Source organism: Numida meleagris, chromosome 3 (genome assembly GCF_002078875.1).
Source record: "Numida meleagris isolate 19003 breed g44 Domestic line chromosome 3, NumMel1.0, whole genome shotgun sequence".
NCBI classification, from domain to species: Eukaryota; Metazoa; Chordata; class Aves; order Galliformes; family Numididae; genus Numida; species Numida meleagris.
This window is the reverse complement of record NC_034411.1, coordinates 55,574,091-55,588,989: the sequence shown is the minus strand read 5'-3', so window position 1 is coordinate 55,588,989 and position 14,899 is coordinate 55,574,091. Positions and strand designations below refer to the sequence as shown.

At 41.4% G+C, this 14,899-nt stretch overlaps 1 long non-coding RNA gene across 1 annotated transcript; it reads right to left on the bottom strand.

Moving 5' to 3' along the window:
* LOC110396511 lies at nt 1,186–11,247 on the bottom strand. The gene is made up of 2 exons (XR_002437021.1): nt 10,821–11,247; nt 1,186–1,453 (listed from the first exon to the last, which is right to left on the bottom strand). It is a non-coding gene; the product is annotated as an uncharacterized LOC110396511 (long non-coding RNA).

Genomic DNA, 14,899 nt, shown 5'->3' with positions numbered 1-14,899 from the left:
AAGTACCGTGGGGAATGTAGTAGTCCTTCTCTTCTGAGAACCAGGTACATTCATTACATGATGTTATGATGTGGAGTACCAATAATCGAAAATCATAAAACCATGACAATATGGCTATCTCAAAGTGTATCCAAACACTTTTGGGTATGTCCAGAGTTGCCTGTCAAAACCCAATTGAACTGACACAATGGTTTCATGGCCAATGAACTGATTATCATTGGCACTCTTCAGGCTTTTCTGACATGAGTTTGGAAGTACTTACCACAAACCGGTCAGTAACAAGGGAATGCAATTACAGATTTGTTCTTTTCTCTTGCAATGAACTGCAACAAATATTTGTAGATCAGACTTCTAAGTGAACTGGGGATTTTGTTCAGGTGTACCTTGAATTTCTTTGTTCCATGCATTTGTAATGATTTCTTTTTCCTTTGCTAGGGATATCCTACTGCTGTTGTTTCAGCTGTTAGTAGTATGTAATTCTTTTTCCATGACCACATGGTATATACCAGGAGCCACAGAAGGTATATCTGCACATATTACTGTGTCCACGTGTTACAAGTATCATCTCCCCTGCCTCTACAGAAACAGCACAGCATCTTTGAGAAAGTGGGTTAAACATAGCCAGAGGCCAAATTTGTTCTTGAGATAACCACTGAATTAGTAACTTAGTCCAGGCACTTGGCCTTAATTGTCAGCAGTTCCTTCAAAAACTCCCTCCCTCTGTCTGGTGGAGGCTGGTGGCAACATGCCATCAGCAGCTGACTAACATGACACTTTGTCCAGAAACGGGGTGAGTGAGGTTATCAGGAGATAACTCAGCATTGTTGTCATTATTCAGCCACCATCTTCCCTGGCAGGGTTGCCATGGAGTTACAGCATATGCTACACAAAATAACAATGTTATTTTAGGAGAACTATGCAATGAACTTCAGTCCTCAGTCCACCAGGCTCCCCACATGCTGACTGTGGGGATGCCAACTGTGGCTTGCAGGGTTGTCATTGATGGAGAAGTTGCAAATTTGTGTTTTACCAAATGATGATACACCTCTACAGCACGGGCACAAGACATAATTATGCATGATAGATATTAGCAGAATGTTCTTATGCTGTATCTGTGCAAAATAAGCATTTCCCCATGATGTGCTTGACTGACTTCATGTCATTCCTCTGGCAAGAGGGACAGAATTACAAAAGCTTTCTTTTCTCCTTTTTTTTTTTTTTTCCGTGTACCATAGCCAGCGTTTTACATTACTAGCCTGTAGCACAGTTTCTAAAACCGGAATTTCCATTGCTTGGAAGGCAGACTAAATGCTTTCTTTTTGGAAAGTCTCTATCTGTTTCTGCTGCTTTTCTTCCTTACTTCTCCAAAACATATGTTTTCCATCTCTGTAGTTCATATGTAAGAAATCACAGCTGGCAGAGATTTGTTCTTTGCAGTTTATCTCCCATTGAACTGTTAAAAAAAAAAGAAGACAGAGAGAGAGAGATAAGAAAGAGAAGTCAGGTATGTATTTACTGGTAAGACAGAAGATGGGGGGGGGGGGAGGGGAAAGAACAAATAAATACCTCCTCAAATCAATTTTCCTTTTCCTTTTTTGTGCTTTGAAGTTGAATCTGGGAGCCACAGAGCCAAAACATTGTGAAAAAGTGGCTGTTCCCAGTATCATCAGTTGGCACTGGAATGACCAGTTCTAGGAAGTCTCTCAGGGAAGCTGCTTTTTATACCTCCACTCTAATTTTAGAGACAAGAAGTTTGGATAATGTGAATATGCATCCACCTTACAAGAGTCTACTGCAAACTGAACCTGACTGGAGCCTTCCAAAGGTCATGCTTGTCTACCCAAAGATCTGGATTTCAAATGAAGGGCTTTATAAACATTGGTCATTCCTCATTTCCCTATTTAAGATATCTGTGACAAAATCAAGGTCCAAGTTGCCAGTTATGGGAAAGAGATTTTAGAAATTATAAGAACTTGTGAATATAAACAGAAACAAAAGAAAAGGACATCTTACTGTTTCTGCCAGTGTCAGGACCTGAGTTTGATGTGTTTCAATGATCTGATTGCTCCAAATGGTACTTAAGAAATACAATCAACAAAAATAGCTGCATTTTATGAATCAGCCTCCACATCCTATGATGTGGAGACTGTAATTATGAAAGACTTTGTTATCCTGGTCCTCCACTGTAGCTCCCCCATAGACAGAGATCTTCGTCATGATCCTGGCTGGCCTCCCAGCACCACCTACTTCCATCTGAGCTGGATGCCACAGGATCCCACCCAAAGGAGTCCAGGCTCCCTTGGAACAATGAGCAATTCTTGGGAGACGCCACTGGAACGCTGTTGCTGTGGCACAGGAAGGCTGATAACATCTCTCGAGCCACAGCAGCCCTTTGTGTCAGCAGACACAAGTGGGATGTTCCTTCTTAAGCTTTCCAGAGCCAGAGGAAGTGGGCCTTGAAACACAATGCTCATTGAAATCTGCTTTCATCTGGAGGCTTTTGCAGCGTAAGCGCCACACAGTGATGTGCTTTCCATCTGCAGCCTAGTCCTCCTGATGCATTTCCTCTGTTTGTTCCAGAGGGATGGATGGCAGCACCTTAACGCAGACACACATTGTACTAGCTGGTGGGCATTATTCTGGACATCGGAAATCAGTAGTCCTGAGCAATAGCAGTATCCTCAGCAGCCTCTGATGGAAGAGGATGACATTGCAAGCTGCCTCCTCCTTCTTCTTCCCCGTCCACATGAATAGCATGCTCATTATAGAAGGGTTTAAAAGCATTTCACATCCAACAGTGAACATGCTATGTGCTTTGTTGTTCAGAGTTTCTATGAAGAAAAGGCTACATATGATGCTAAAGAGTTTAAGCTCTAGAGGACATTACAGTAAGTGGGGGTAAACTACACCTTCAGGTTGTTACACATCAGTGCTTCACCATACAAGAAGTAGAGTTGAGAAGGACATTGTCACTAAGAAATAGTCACTTCAGCCATGCTCTAAGAGACTGTGAAAGCAAACCACAGAGCCCAACAGTGATTTTCTTGTCGTGCGGATCTGAATAGGACTTCTGTTTCAGGCTGTGTTTTTGCAGGACTCCTGGTGGTTTGTAAAGTCTTGTAATAAATCAGAAGGAAGGCTGTTCAGCAGAGATCTAAGACAAGGCTTGTTGCAAGTCAATGGATATTGGATGAGACTGCCATGTAGGTAAGTGTGGAGTTGAGTGTGGTAGCATAAGGACAAAATGTAACCATTCCTGAAGAGTAAATGTTCTCATCAATCCCTCAGAATACCTTACCTTTTCTGCTATAAGGTACTATGGAAAAAGACAGACGTGTCTATTTATTTGGCATCTCCATACCAGAAATATTTCATGAAGGCTCAAACTGTAATGAGATGAGATTTGTAGGAAAAACTGCAAGTAACCAGTCTTTCACAAACTAATTACTGAGCATTAGGCCTGATCCCAGCTAATGGATCACAAGTATGTTTTGGTCACTGGGGATAGCTCCACTACTTAATCACCCTGTGAAGTTTATAGAGAGGGAGGAAAATGCCAGGGCAAAAACTCACTGAGTTTATGTGGGGATGAATAATGTGTTGCATGGGAGGAGGAAATTATTACCAAAAAAACCCACAACAAAATAGCATAATCACCTCACAATTCACTTTGGAAACAAAATCTAATATGGAATATCCCTTCTATGCCTATTCAGGCACTCTGAAAAGAGATCCTTACTCCAATCTGCCTCTCATGAGTAAGTGCCATCCAGGTGAAAGAGAAAAGAATGCTATTTTTTCATCACTTCTCCATTCAGCTCAGACACTGTGAGGCTGGACTGGGGGCCGGGGACACAGCAGGCAGGGCAGGTGAGATAGGCATATAGGAGGCAAGGTTGCCTGCCCCGTGATAATGTCAGAGAAGAATGACTGGAACCAGAACTTTGGGCAAGGGCAGACTGAAAGACAAATCACAATAAAGAATATAACAAGAATAATAAATTGTAAAAGAGGAAATGAAATGCTTTTTAATGATCTGCAATTTTTTGTTCTCCTTACTGAAAAAGATCAGAGTGTGCTAAGCAAAGGGCAGCAGGATACACATTATAGAAATCAGAAAGGTATCAATTTATTAAAACATTAATTAACTGTAGCAACTAATTCCAATAACTAAGGACTTGATGATCATCTGAGGTCCCTTCCAAACCCTCTGATCCTATCACTCTTTGATTACAATCGTGCAGAAAGACTTCAGTGAGGTTAGGTCTGCGCTATTTTTAATGCTGTACATGCATATAGTGCCTGTTTAAGGACATAAGAATAGGAAAAAACTACCCTTAAGAGCACCTTTAAATCTTCAGCACAGTGATCATCTTAAATGCTCAAGTGTTTGTTGAACAAACAAACATGGTGGTTGCTACCAGGTAGACATACATATGCTATCAGCTGTACTGTGACATCTATTCAGCTTGATGTTTGTCCATGGCTGACACTCAGGTAGGTTCAGGAACAATACTGACTCACACAGGGAGGTTCAGGATGAACTCATGGACCTGTACTGGGACAGGATGAATTTCCCTCTTCATCTGTGTTGACAGAAGAGTGATCCTGCCTGCAGCTGAGGCTATTCCCCTAACCTTCAGTCAATTAAAGCCAGGTAAAATAAATTTCAGCTTCATTGTCTTTCACCTGAAAAGCAGTCATACTAGAAATGGTATTAGTGCTGCTATGAGTGGAATGGAATATAATAGAAAACAAATCTACAGTTTGCCAACCTTCTTAGATGAAGACATCTCACTACAAATTATTTGCTCCTGAAATTTGTGTTTGGACTAGATATTAGGAAGAAATTATTTACTGTGAGGGTAGTGAGACACTGGAACAGGTTGCCCAGAGAGGTTGTGGTTGCTCCCTCCCTGGAAGCATTCAAGGCCAGGCTGGATGGCGCCTTGAGCAACCTGGTCCAGTGAGAAGTGTACCTGCCTATAGAAGGGGGGTTGGAACTAGGTGATCTTAAAGGTCCCTTCCAACTCAAACCATTCTATGATTCCATTCTATGATTCTATGTACAGTTCCTACACTACAGAAATAAAGTGAGATAACTGGAAAAAAACACTGTAAAGAGTATGTTAGTCTTTTCAGACAAGTGTGTATCTCTTATTTACGCACTGATTAGGAAGCAATTGTGTCATTTCCAGAGATGCCTAATCCTTTTTTTGGTGTTTCCTGACTCAGTACAGGGACTTACTGTATTTTTCATTACTTTCAACGAATCTTTGTAAAGACATTTGCCTAAATCCCAACTCCATTCTTCTCAAAGTTAGTGCCTGAAAGATTTACACTGGCAATTTCAGTGTATCTGAAACTGAGGAAGGTCAGCAGAATAAGATGAAATGTCCTGTCAGTGATTTATGGAAGGAAGATGGAGATATATAGCATTGGTTATCACATTTATTTATGTAGTTCCAGCTTTAGCCATCTTCCTATAGGCTTGTCAGGATGCAAAAGCTGCTTCTACTTGCTTTCACTTAACATGATTCTTTATAGCATGTTGGAAATTAAATCATTCAACAATCACAAATGAAAGCAGCATATTAACCAAAAACCTAAACTGTCAAATAGAGTACCAAAAGAATAAACATGATATCTCAACTTCTGGTACTGTTTATATTTCTCTTTTTCTACAGAGAACTGCCTACAGCTTTAGTCAGGCAGTATACTGAGAAAAGTCGTATCAGCCGGGGACTATTATTTCCAGGTCTTTCTTTTCATTTCTCTGATATCAGTCTGAGTCACTTCATGTAAAATTCAGTGACTAAGGACCACATTTCATTGACATGGATCTCATTTGCTTACCACACTGTTGTATCTTTGGTAGATGTCAACAGCATTAGAGACTCTCAGGTAGCAGAAGGTCCGTAAAGCACCACAGTGGGACAGATCAGTCACAGCATCTCTCAATCACCCTGGGCTGGGCAGCGATGAGTAAGCAGCGTCACACCAAATGGGGGATGTCACTAGCTGAAGTGTGTCAGCATGACTAGAGATTAAATATTATAAACTTAAAGCAGCTTAAGTCCCTAACTCCCTCCACGGATACACAAATCCAACATTACAGCCTGAAAAACATTAGCTTTGCACATCAAATTTTGCACGACAGTTGCATTCCTCTTTAGAGTATGAGCCCCAACGGCTGGGTGGTGTTGCTGAGCAGAGGAGGCAGACACCAAGGAGAAGGCTTGCTCTGCTCTGCAGCATGTCTGGCCAGGTGACTTGGCTCTGCAGCTTTAATGTCTCTATGGTTGCCACACTTGAAAAAAGCAGTAGAGGGAATTTCAACCATTTCAGTCTCCTCTCCTTTCTGTCTTTCTACTTTTTTCCCTGCTCAGTGCTTCTCCATGTTTTTGGAAAACGGTTTTCCTGCCTGATTCAATAAGATTTACGGATACTTCCCCAGTGTTCTCTTCTCAGTTGGCTTCTGTGTTTGTGCTTGTCTTTTTGTCTCCATGTGTTCCAATTGCATTGCTTTAACAAAACTGATGGTGTGCAACTAAGCCTATAATTTTTGTTGCGGTCCATGAAACTGTTTTTGTGCTTCATTTTGCTCCCTGCATCCATACCTCTGAGTCAGAAGCTTTTCATCATAGTATGCTTTTGTTAAGGAACTCATCCTCAGACTGACAGGCAGCATGTTCCTTCTAGCATTAAGAGAGCATCTAATTCATCAGTAAAACCTGACTGCTACAACAAAAGGCTGGAGGGTAAATCAACATTAAAAGCATTGAGAATAAAAAACTCTGCTGTAAGTGGAGGTACCTGGGAATAAACCCGTAGAGTCACTAGGAAACAGCAGATGAGAGCTGAAGCTGTTTGGCAGCGAACCTCACCCCAGAAGTGACCCTGTGCCCTTGAGCCCTGTGTCCCCTGGGAGCTGCAGCGCAGGAACAGAACGACCCCTCCGGCTCTGTGCCGGCTCGCTCCCGTGACGCATGGGCGAAGGGGTGAAACAGTGAGAGTCCGAAGAGGCCTCAGGAGCTTTGCTTTTCATCCAAAAAAAAAAAAAAGGACAGAAATAAATAGAGGCAGGGGTTTGGAGTCTCTAATCAGTAGTGATTGCTTCCTGTGCAGAAGTCAGCTGTTTCCATACAATAGCCAAGCTGTTCAGTCTGTAGGCGCCATCCCAAGGTCATCACTTTTCTATTGCTGTTCCCCACCCCCATGGAAAATTCCTGTGCTCTTTTATGTATATAAGGGTTTTTTTAACCTTGGAAAACTCACGCCTGCCTCCTGTGGTTGTGGAAGTGGTCAGCACTAGGTACTGATCTGAACTTGGCTTCTCAGGGTTTTTTCCTTCTCTACACAGCATCTGTGCCTGACGTGCCTCTTATCTCAACAACTTTTAAAGGCTTTTAAGCCCAATACTTATCTGCACTGTGTTATGTGGAGGATGAAAGCCAAGTTCAATTCTGACATATTTTTTCCTACTTGCTCTTCTAGGAACTCACATGTCATTGCCCTCTGAGACAGTAAGAAATGAGGCCATGTCAGTTCCTAGATATTGTTCCCTTATGAAATATTTCTTTACACGCACACAAATCTTGCAGTGTTAAACTTACCTAGTGGAAAGGCTATGCAAGGAATTTTTTTACCCTAAAAAGTCCTTGAGCTGTCACTCCATTGGTTAATTTTTAGATCTGCTAAGCAAAATTCCTAAATCTTCAGAATTCAGATATCCTGCAGAAAAAATGGCCAAATACTCATTCCGGGCAGTTTCTCTGTTTTCCCTAAATTCTTCCAAATCCCTTTCACAGGGCTAGACCTGACCCTGTGCGACACTAAATAACTTCTAAAAACCCATGTTATTTTTCTGTTGCTGCTAACATTGTTTGGACAAGGAAGTTTATCTCCCTGCAGGTACAATGCTACCCATAGCCCAGCCTATGGCTTTCAGCAGCTTTTAATGAATTCCCTGCAAATCTTTGTAGGCTGGCATAGTTTACACCGTGGAACTGGGGAAAAAAAAAAAAAAAAAAAAAGATGGATTTCAGGAAGGATCTATCTGCTGCCATAGTGTTAAGAGTGCAAGGTGGGAGCAGTTTATTAACATACCAACACTAGGATCCCAACATGTGAAATTGCCCCCTCAGGATGTTTGTTGTCAGGATGATTGTGGTCTCACAGCTTTGCATCTCATGTCACTTACTGCTAATGAAACAGTCATGCTTCTCAGCCTGCAGCTTAAGCAAAATTCAGGACAACTCAGTAATTTAACATGCAACCATACAGGGAGGTCAAATTATATGAAAACAGTGTTTTTTACTGAATTATCTTTTTTCTTTTTTTTCCCCAAAGGTTGGTTCCTAATGATCCTGAAGCAAGCAGGGCTAAGCCATAGCAGTGTCCTGCTCTGTGCCCAGCTTTGGGCAGTGGGGGCACTTGCCTGCATATACTTTTGTACCTAAAAGATACCACTCCTTATAACTCACCCTTTCATTTCTGTCTGGGTGATTTTTTAGTAGTTTTCTGAGTTCATTCAGGGACACAGAAATCTGCTGTTCAGCTGCCAGCCAAGTTCATGAATATCTGTGCCTCTCAGATTCCTCCTAAGAAAGGTACAATCAAACTGGCTCAGTGTTCCACTGGGAATAATCTCTATTAAAATACTTTTGTTTGAAGGCTTCTTCCAAGTTCCCTGGGCTCTGGTTCTTTCTTTTCCAGTACATTATTTCACTATAATAGCTTCTTTGAGGCTATTTCTAGCTACTGAGTTGATTGTCATACTACCATTAGGCAAGGTACCACAAAAACCCTCTCATGTGGCTGTGTCATTTGAAAATCCTAAGTGAGTAACTGCTTAATATGAAATCAGTGTACTATATATAGGGCAGATAGTTATTTATTTATTTATTACCCTCTATGAATAGATTTTTTAACTTTTATTCTAATACGTATATGGATTTGATTGTGAACCAGTACTTTGACATGTTAGCACATTTTCCCAGGGACAGATAGAAACCTAAGCACAAAAAGCCCATAGAATTTTACATATGTCATTAGTACACTGCCTTTTTACCCTGTCCCTGATGGCTGTCACTACAGCAATCTGTCAAGTGCCAATGGGATCATGTCATTATGTTGATATGTTGACATCTTACTCTACCACACAGAGCTTTAAATTAGTCCCCTTTTTCAGATTTATACTAAAGTGCTAACTGCAGAGACCTTTACCTTTTCAAGGATTATCTTTCATGTCTAAGATTTACTGCCACAGTAAGATATCCTTGCACTTTCTTCTAAATATGGTATTCTGTGTCATCATTGAATATCTGCACTAGTATAGGTTACTTGTTGCCATTTTACAGAAACTGGTAAGTCCTTGGTTGCCTACAGTAAGGTTTAATATAGTTTTCTCTGCAACCCCTACAGTAATGGCATAGAACACTACAGTTCTTAAAAATACAGTCCTAGGGTTTCAGATAACAATGTCACAGCACTGCCTCTGGCACTGATTCTTTATGAGAAAAAAATAATGAACGTGCACACTTCAGTATTCAGTGCAGTAGCATCATTAAAAAAGTCCTAGAATTGTGTAAGAAAATAAACAGTACAATAAAAATGCTACTGTAAATTCTTTCTTCTCTTTCACACTTGAACAAAATTGAACATAAAATGAAAATGCTACTCCTACTTTGTGCAATCCTATTCTAATTAGGCTTTTGGCCTGGACACTTTGCTGAACCACAGAAGTATCACTCAGCAGACTGCCATGCAGACTGAGCTGCACCTCTTTAATGTCCTTTCCATCTTTCTCTCCTCTCCCTCTCCCTGGCAGAAGATGGTATGAGATTTATTGTTTAAGAACAAACCAGACCAAAGCAAATAGAGTAGAACAACCTTCGCTCCTCGAGACAATGGTACATTAATTCCTAAGAAACAGATCCAGGATCACCTCCATCCTTTATCACAATTGTTTAAAATGTATTTTCTTTTAATTTTATTCTGGGACAATGTGACATTTAAAGCTAATAATGTAGCCAATAGTGTATAATACTGCAGCTCCAAACTTTTATGATCATGCAGGAGTTTTATGCTGTTCACTGAAATGTATAAAGTACTCAAGGAAAGGGGACAAAATAGCACTAATTTTAGATGAAGTAAAAGATTAGCATGGGGGCGTATTTAACCTAGAGATCATTTTTTTCTGTTATATATTAGTATATGTTATAATAATATTTCTGAAAAAGACAGACAGATCAACTTTCCCACTTTCACAGTCAGATATTTCCCAGATGGGTTAGTAGCTGTGTTCTAACCACTTTTTTGTGTTTGTCTTCTCTTTTTGTACCTCATTTTTATCTTTGAGTAAGATGATTCCTTCCTGCTAGGATTCAATACTTAGTTTATTAAATTTTTTCCAGTTAATTATATCATCTTTACCTGGAAAACTGCTGTTGTAGAGGTGAGGTCCCTTGGAACAATAACTGTAGCATGGCATTTAAAAATTTCTTAACTAGTTAATCACATTCCTGGAGAGTAAGAGTAGTAACAAGAATACTCACCATTATCATAAAAACGTAAGAAGATTTTTAAAAGGGTATAAATCAGTCTTTAGCTGCAGTCTGTTTTGAATTATCAAAGGCAACAGGGAGGGAAAGAAAGGGAGTGGAGAAATGAAATAACCCACGTGAAGTAATAACACAGGAAATACAAAACATATGTAAGCTAAGTTATCAAAATACACCAATATACTTGCCTTCCAAAAAACCCCTTGTAAACATCTCCAGGGAGAGCAGAAAGAGCCATGGGGAGCAGCTGCTCACCTGGGGCCAGGGCTGTTGTCTCGTCGCTGAGCCGAGGCAGCGAGCTGTCCCCACACCACTGGTGGAAATTGTCACGGGAGGCAACGGACCCCCAGGCAGGTCACCGCAGCACTATGTTTTCCATGGGTGTGGTGTTTGGTCCATGTTCTGCGGCAAGCAGGAGTTTCCCCCTGCTGCAAGGGGGATGAGATCTCATGTTGCATGGCAGCTGGCACCAGGTGATTGCATGTAATAGCTTTATGTACATTCTAGCATTTAGCATGTGGAGGTACTGAGCGATTGCTGGGGTTCTTGATGCTGTTAACTGAAGGCTGTTATTTTTAATTCTGCAGCTGTTGGGTACTGTTTAAGAGAGGATCTAGAGCTAGGCTTACTGCTTATCTTGTGCAGCAATTTCTGTGCTCCTGCTGTATTCGCCTTGACATTACAAATAATTGTAGCGTAAAGGAATATTTCTGGTACTACTTCTCGGCCTTCTAGGAACTCCACAGTATGAGAGAGTTCTTGTAGCCAGTTCATACAAATCATGCGCTTTCTTCCTTGGGCTGTGATTTTCTTTGACACAAAATAAGTTTCTTTTATCACTACTTAAATAAAGAACACACACAATATGCGCTGATCAAAGTGATTCATTCATGGGAAGAATTATTTTTGCATGTTGCTATTTTGTATGTGGGAACCATTACACAAGGAGAGGCATTGTGAATAGACTTAGTGTTTACATAGTACCAAAGTATAAGGTTGCTCCTTGTCACCAAAACAGCTCTGAACCCTCATGATGCACTAACATGTGCGTGGTAGCTGATGACACATCACTGCTGCCTACATTAGCACAGCAAAGATGCTTTGTTCTCTGATGTCATGAGTTTCAAATCCCAGCTGGGGATTTACTGACTAAGCCACAGTGAGCTGCTGTGGGTTCCTTCCAAAAGGAGAAGGGGAATAAAATAGACAGCCTTTCTCTTTTCCGCTTCACTTCAGAAGTACTGCTAAGCACTGGGTGTAATGTCCCTGTTGGTACTGAAATACTGCTACAGTTGTTGCTGACAGGAGCTATGCATACCCATCAGTGGAGAAAAATCTTCTTAGCTGCCCCATGACAAGGCATAACAGTGATTCCTCTGAATTCAGATGTGTAGATCACAGACAAATTCCTCATTCACATAAAATTAGAAACTGCAGTTCCACTCTACCATAGCTTGGAGCTGGTAATTGCATTTCCATTTAGTAGGCCACTTGATCGTCTGCACAAATGCAGACAGAGGAATTCCAATTTTCCTGTTATATAGACACTTCTTAAATTCACTTATATTTCTGCAAGTTCTTGCCTTTTAGTAATTGCACAACATATATTACCTGTGGAAGATGTTATAATACACGTCTTGTGTAGACATGCAGAAAATTCTACATGAGGTTTATCGTGCTGAGAATTGAATTAGAAGAGGACATTTGGTTGGTGGTTGTGACTTTTTTGGGTGGTGATCTCAAAGGACCCACAATTAGAAGAATTAGTCTCACAGCACTCATAGAAAGTAGCTACTGTGACTACATTGTTAGAATTGTGCAACTCAGTCACAGAAAAGTTGTGACTGGTTCATGGTCACGCAGGAAGGAATTAGGAAGAGGAAAGTTGCCTCATCAGTGACTTAAATTCTTCATCTTTTCTTCAGAGATTAATAATTATTTTCTAAGCATCTTGGGCACCTCCTATGTATCTACTCATCCCAGAGAAGTGCTTTGAAGCATCATTCCTGTATGGACAGCACATGAAGATATCCTGTATGGAAGCACAGAGCAGAAATCTAACAATTCCTTGTTGCTGTTGTCAAGAGGAGTGAAGTCAAGATGTGTCTGAGCTAGGTAAGGTTTGCAGAAACCTGGCATGCCAGAGGGCTGTCAAGAGAGTGCGCACCAGCCTGGCTCTCCCCACACCCAGCAGCAATGAACCACTAAACAAAAACAGTGCAAAGGGAAAAGTTGTTGCTGGGGAAGAAAAGAGACTTCAAGTCTCTTGCAGTGTGAGAGCATTCAAAACTGCATGAGGTGAGACACAAAAGAATAAATCTCTATCCTGTTTCCTGGGAATGGGCAGGTCTGAATAAAACTCTTAAAATTAAAGGAATGCATGAAACAAGAACAGGCACTGAAATGTTCAATGAATCAGCAGAGAAGGCAGAAATCTTGGTAAATATAAAGACCCAAAGGCAATGTGAGAGAGCTAAGAAAAGTAATGACCCAGAATTTAAAAAAAAAAGGAGTATAATTGATCTGGTGAGCTTCAGGTGTCCAAAAAGTTCAGTTAGACAAAGTGAAAAGAGTGAAAGAATACTTGTGCATCCCAAGATCTAAAAGAACCAATGAGAGCCTATGCACTCTGCGTGTGAGAACAGAGAAGTCATTTGCTGTGGCACAGAGACTGGAGCACATCAAATGAGGGGGTTAAGAAAGTTCAAATCCACCCAAAATCTGTCAGCTTCCTAACTGCCACTTTTGGAGCTATGTGTAACCTGGCTAGATGTACAAGCAGGGGTGCTGGAGGAAAAGTAACTAATGGCTGTGTTTAAAATAGCCCTGACCCTTCCTATTTTACCAGCGTCAACTGCAGGGACAGGCATACCCACTCAGGCCTGTTCTGCACTTCAAACCTTTTACCAGCTTGATCAGAGATGAGATTTCTTTTTAACTGAAATAACTGTGGCAGTAAAAGCATTCAGGTAGAAGCCACTGTACAAATGTATGTGTATATGACCATATTCGTGGCCATCCAACATACCTTTCTATTTCCCTACAGACAGTCAAAATATAACGTTATGTCTCTAAACTGCATCAGTGCACAGGGTGCTGTGTTATTTTAAGCATACCTGGCAGCAATTATATTTTCTAGATTTATTCAGAAAATAATTAGATGTTGTACTGAGGGACAAAAATTAGTGGGAAATATTGGTGACAGGTGGACAGTCAGATGGGATGATCTTAGAGGTCTTTTCCAAACTTGGTGACTCTATGATTCTGTCAGCCTACATAGCTAGGAAGTTCTACCTCACTGTCTTTGAAGACAGAGGGTATAAACTGTCTGGACAGACCATTCAACCAAAAACCAGAGCAGGGATTAACCTTGCTTGTTAAATCAATCCAAACCTGAACACTTCTGTTGACTGTCCTCTCCCTCTTGTGACTATGGCTCACCTCTAGATTCACCCTTTGGCAAATAAGTAACAATGCAATTATAGCAAATTTAATTAAGTTACACCATAGATTAATAAAGGCTGACCTGGTGTTATTAATGTCATAATGGCCTTCTCAAATTGTGGTTCCACAAGGCTCACTGAGCATTGCACAAGATTTGCAGGGCTCCTTGTAGGCTCACTTGGTGTCGACATGCTGTGAGACAGGTCAGCACACCAGCCAAAGCCAAAGCCTGCCCTGGAGATCCTCAGGACAGGAGCAAAATGGTGGCACCTCAAGGACAGAGGTGCAGGCTGCATGGCTCCTGACAGAGGAAGGGAAGGAGACCATGGTGCAACTGTGCAGCCAAGAGCTGAGGAGAGACCTGCTGCTGCCAGTACTAGTATCTGGGGTGGGAAGTGATTGTGGCTGCTTCTTTTAAAAGGTCCCAGCCCTTCTGCTCTTCCTTTCCTCTCCACCCCCAAAAGCAACCTTTGGTTCCACACCCTGTCAACTTCATTTTCCAGGTCTCTTGTGTTGAAAAGGAGGGCAGCAGTGCTGTCACCATTTGCTGGCTACTGACTCTTCCCAGCTGAGGAAGAGCTCTAGTAGCAGGTGGGCAGCAAGACAAGCACCATGGCACACAGCAGCAGCAGCAGCAGAATGTGTAAAAGGAGTCCTACGAAGGTATGGGAGGAGGCTAGTACTTGTTACGGAGGCTACCCTAAAGCAAAGGGATCTCATCCCTCACTGATGTGCTTGGAGCATGAAAGAGCATGAGCACATTTTGAGGTGCAGTGGATATCGGGGGTCTTCCTTAGGTTTATTATTTTACATGCCACTGTGTGTCAGCTATAGATCTGGCCTTAGGCTGACTCACTGTAGTTCAGGGGATGATGTGAATTACACTGTCC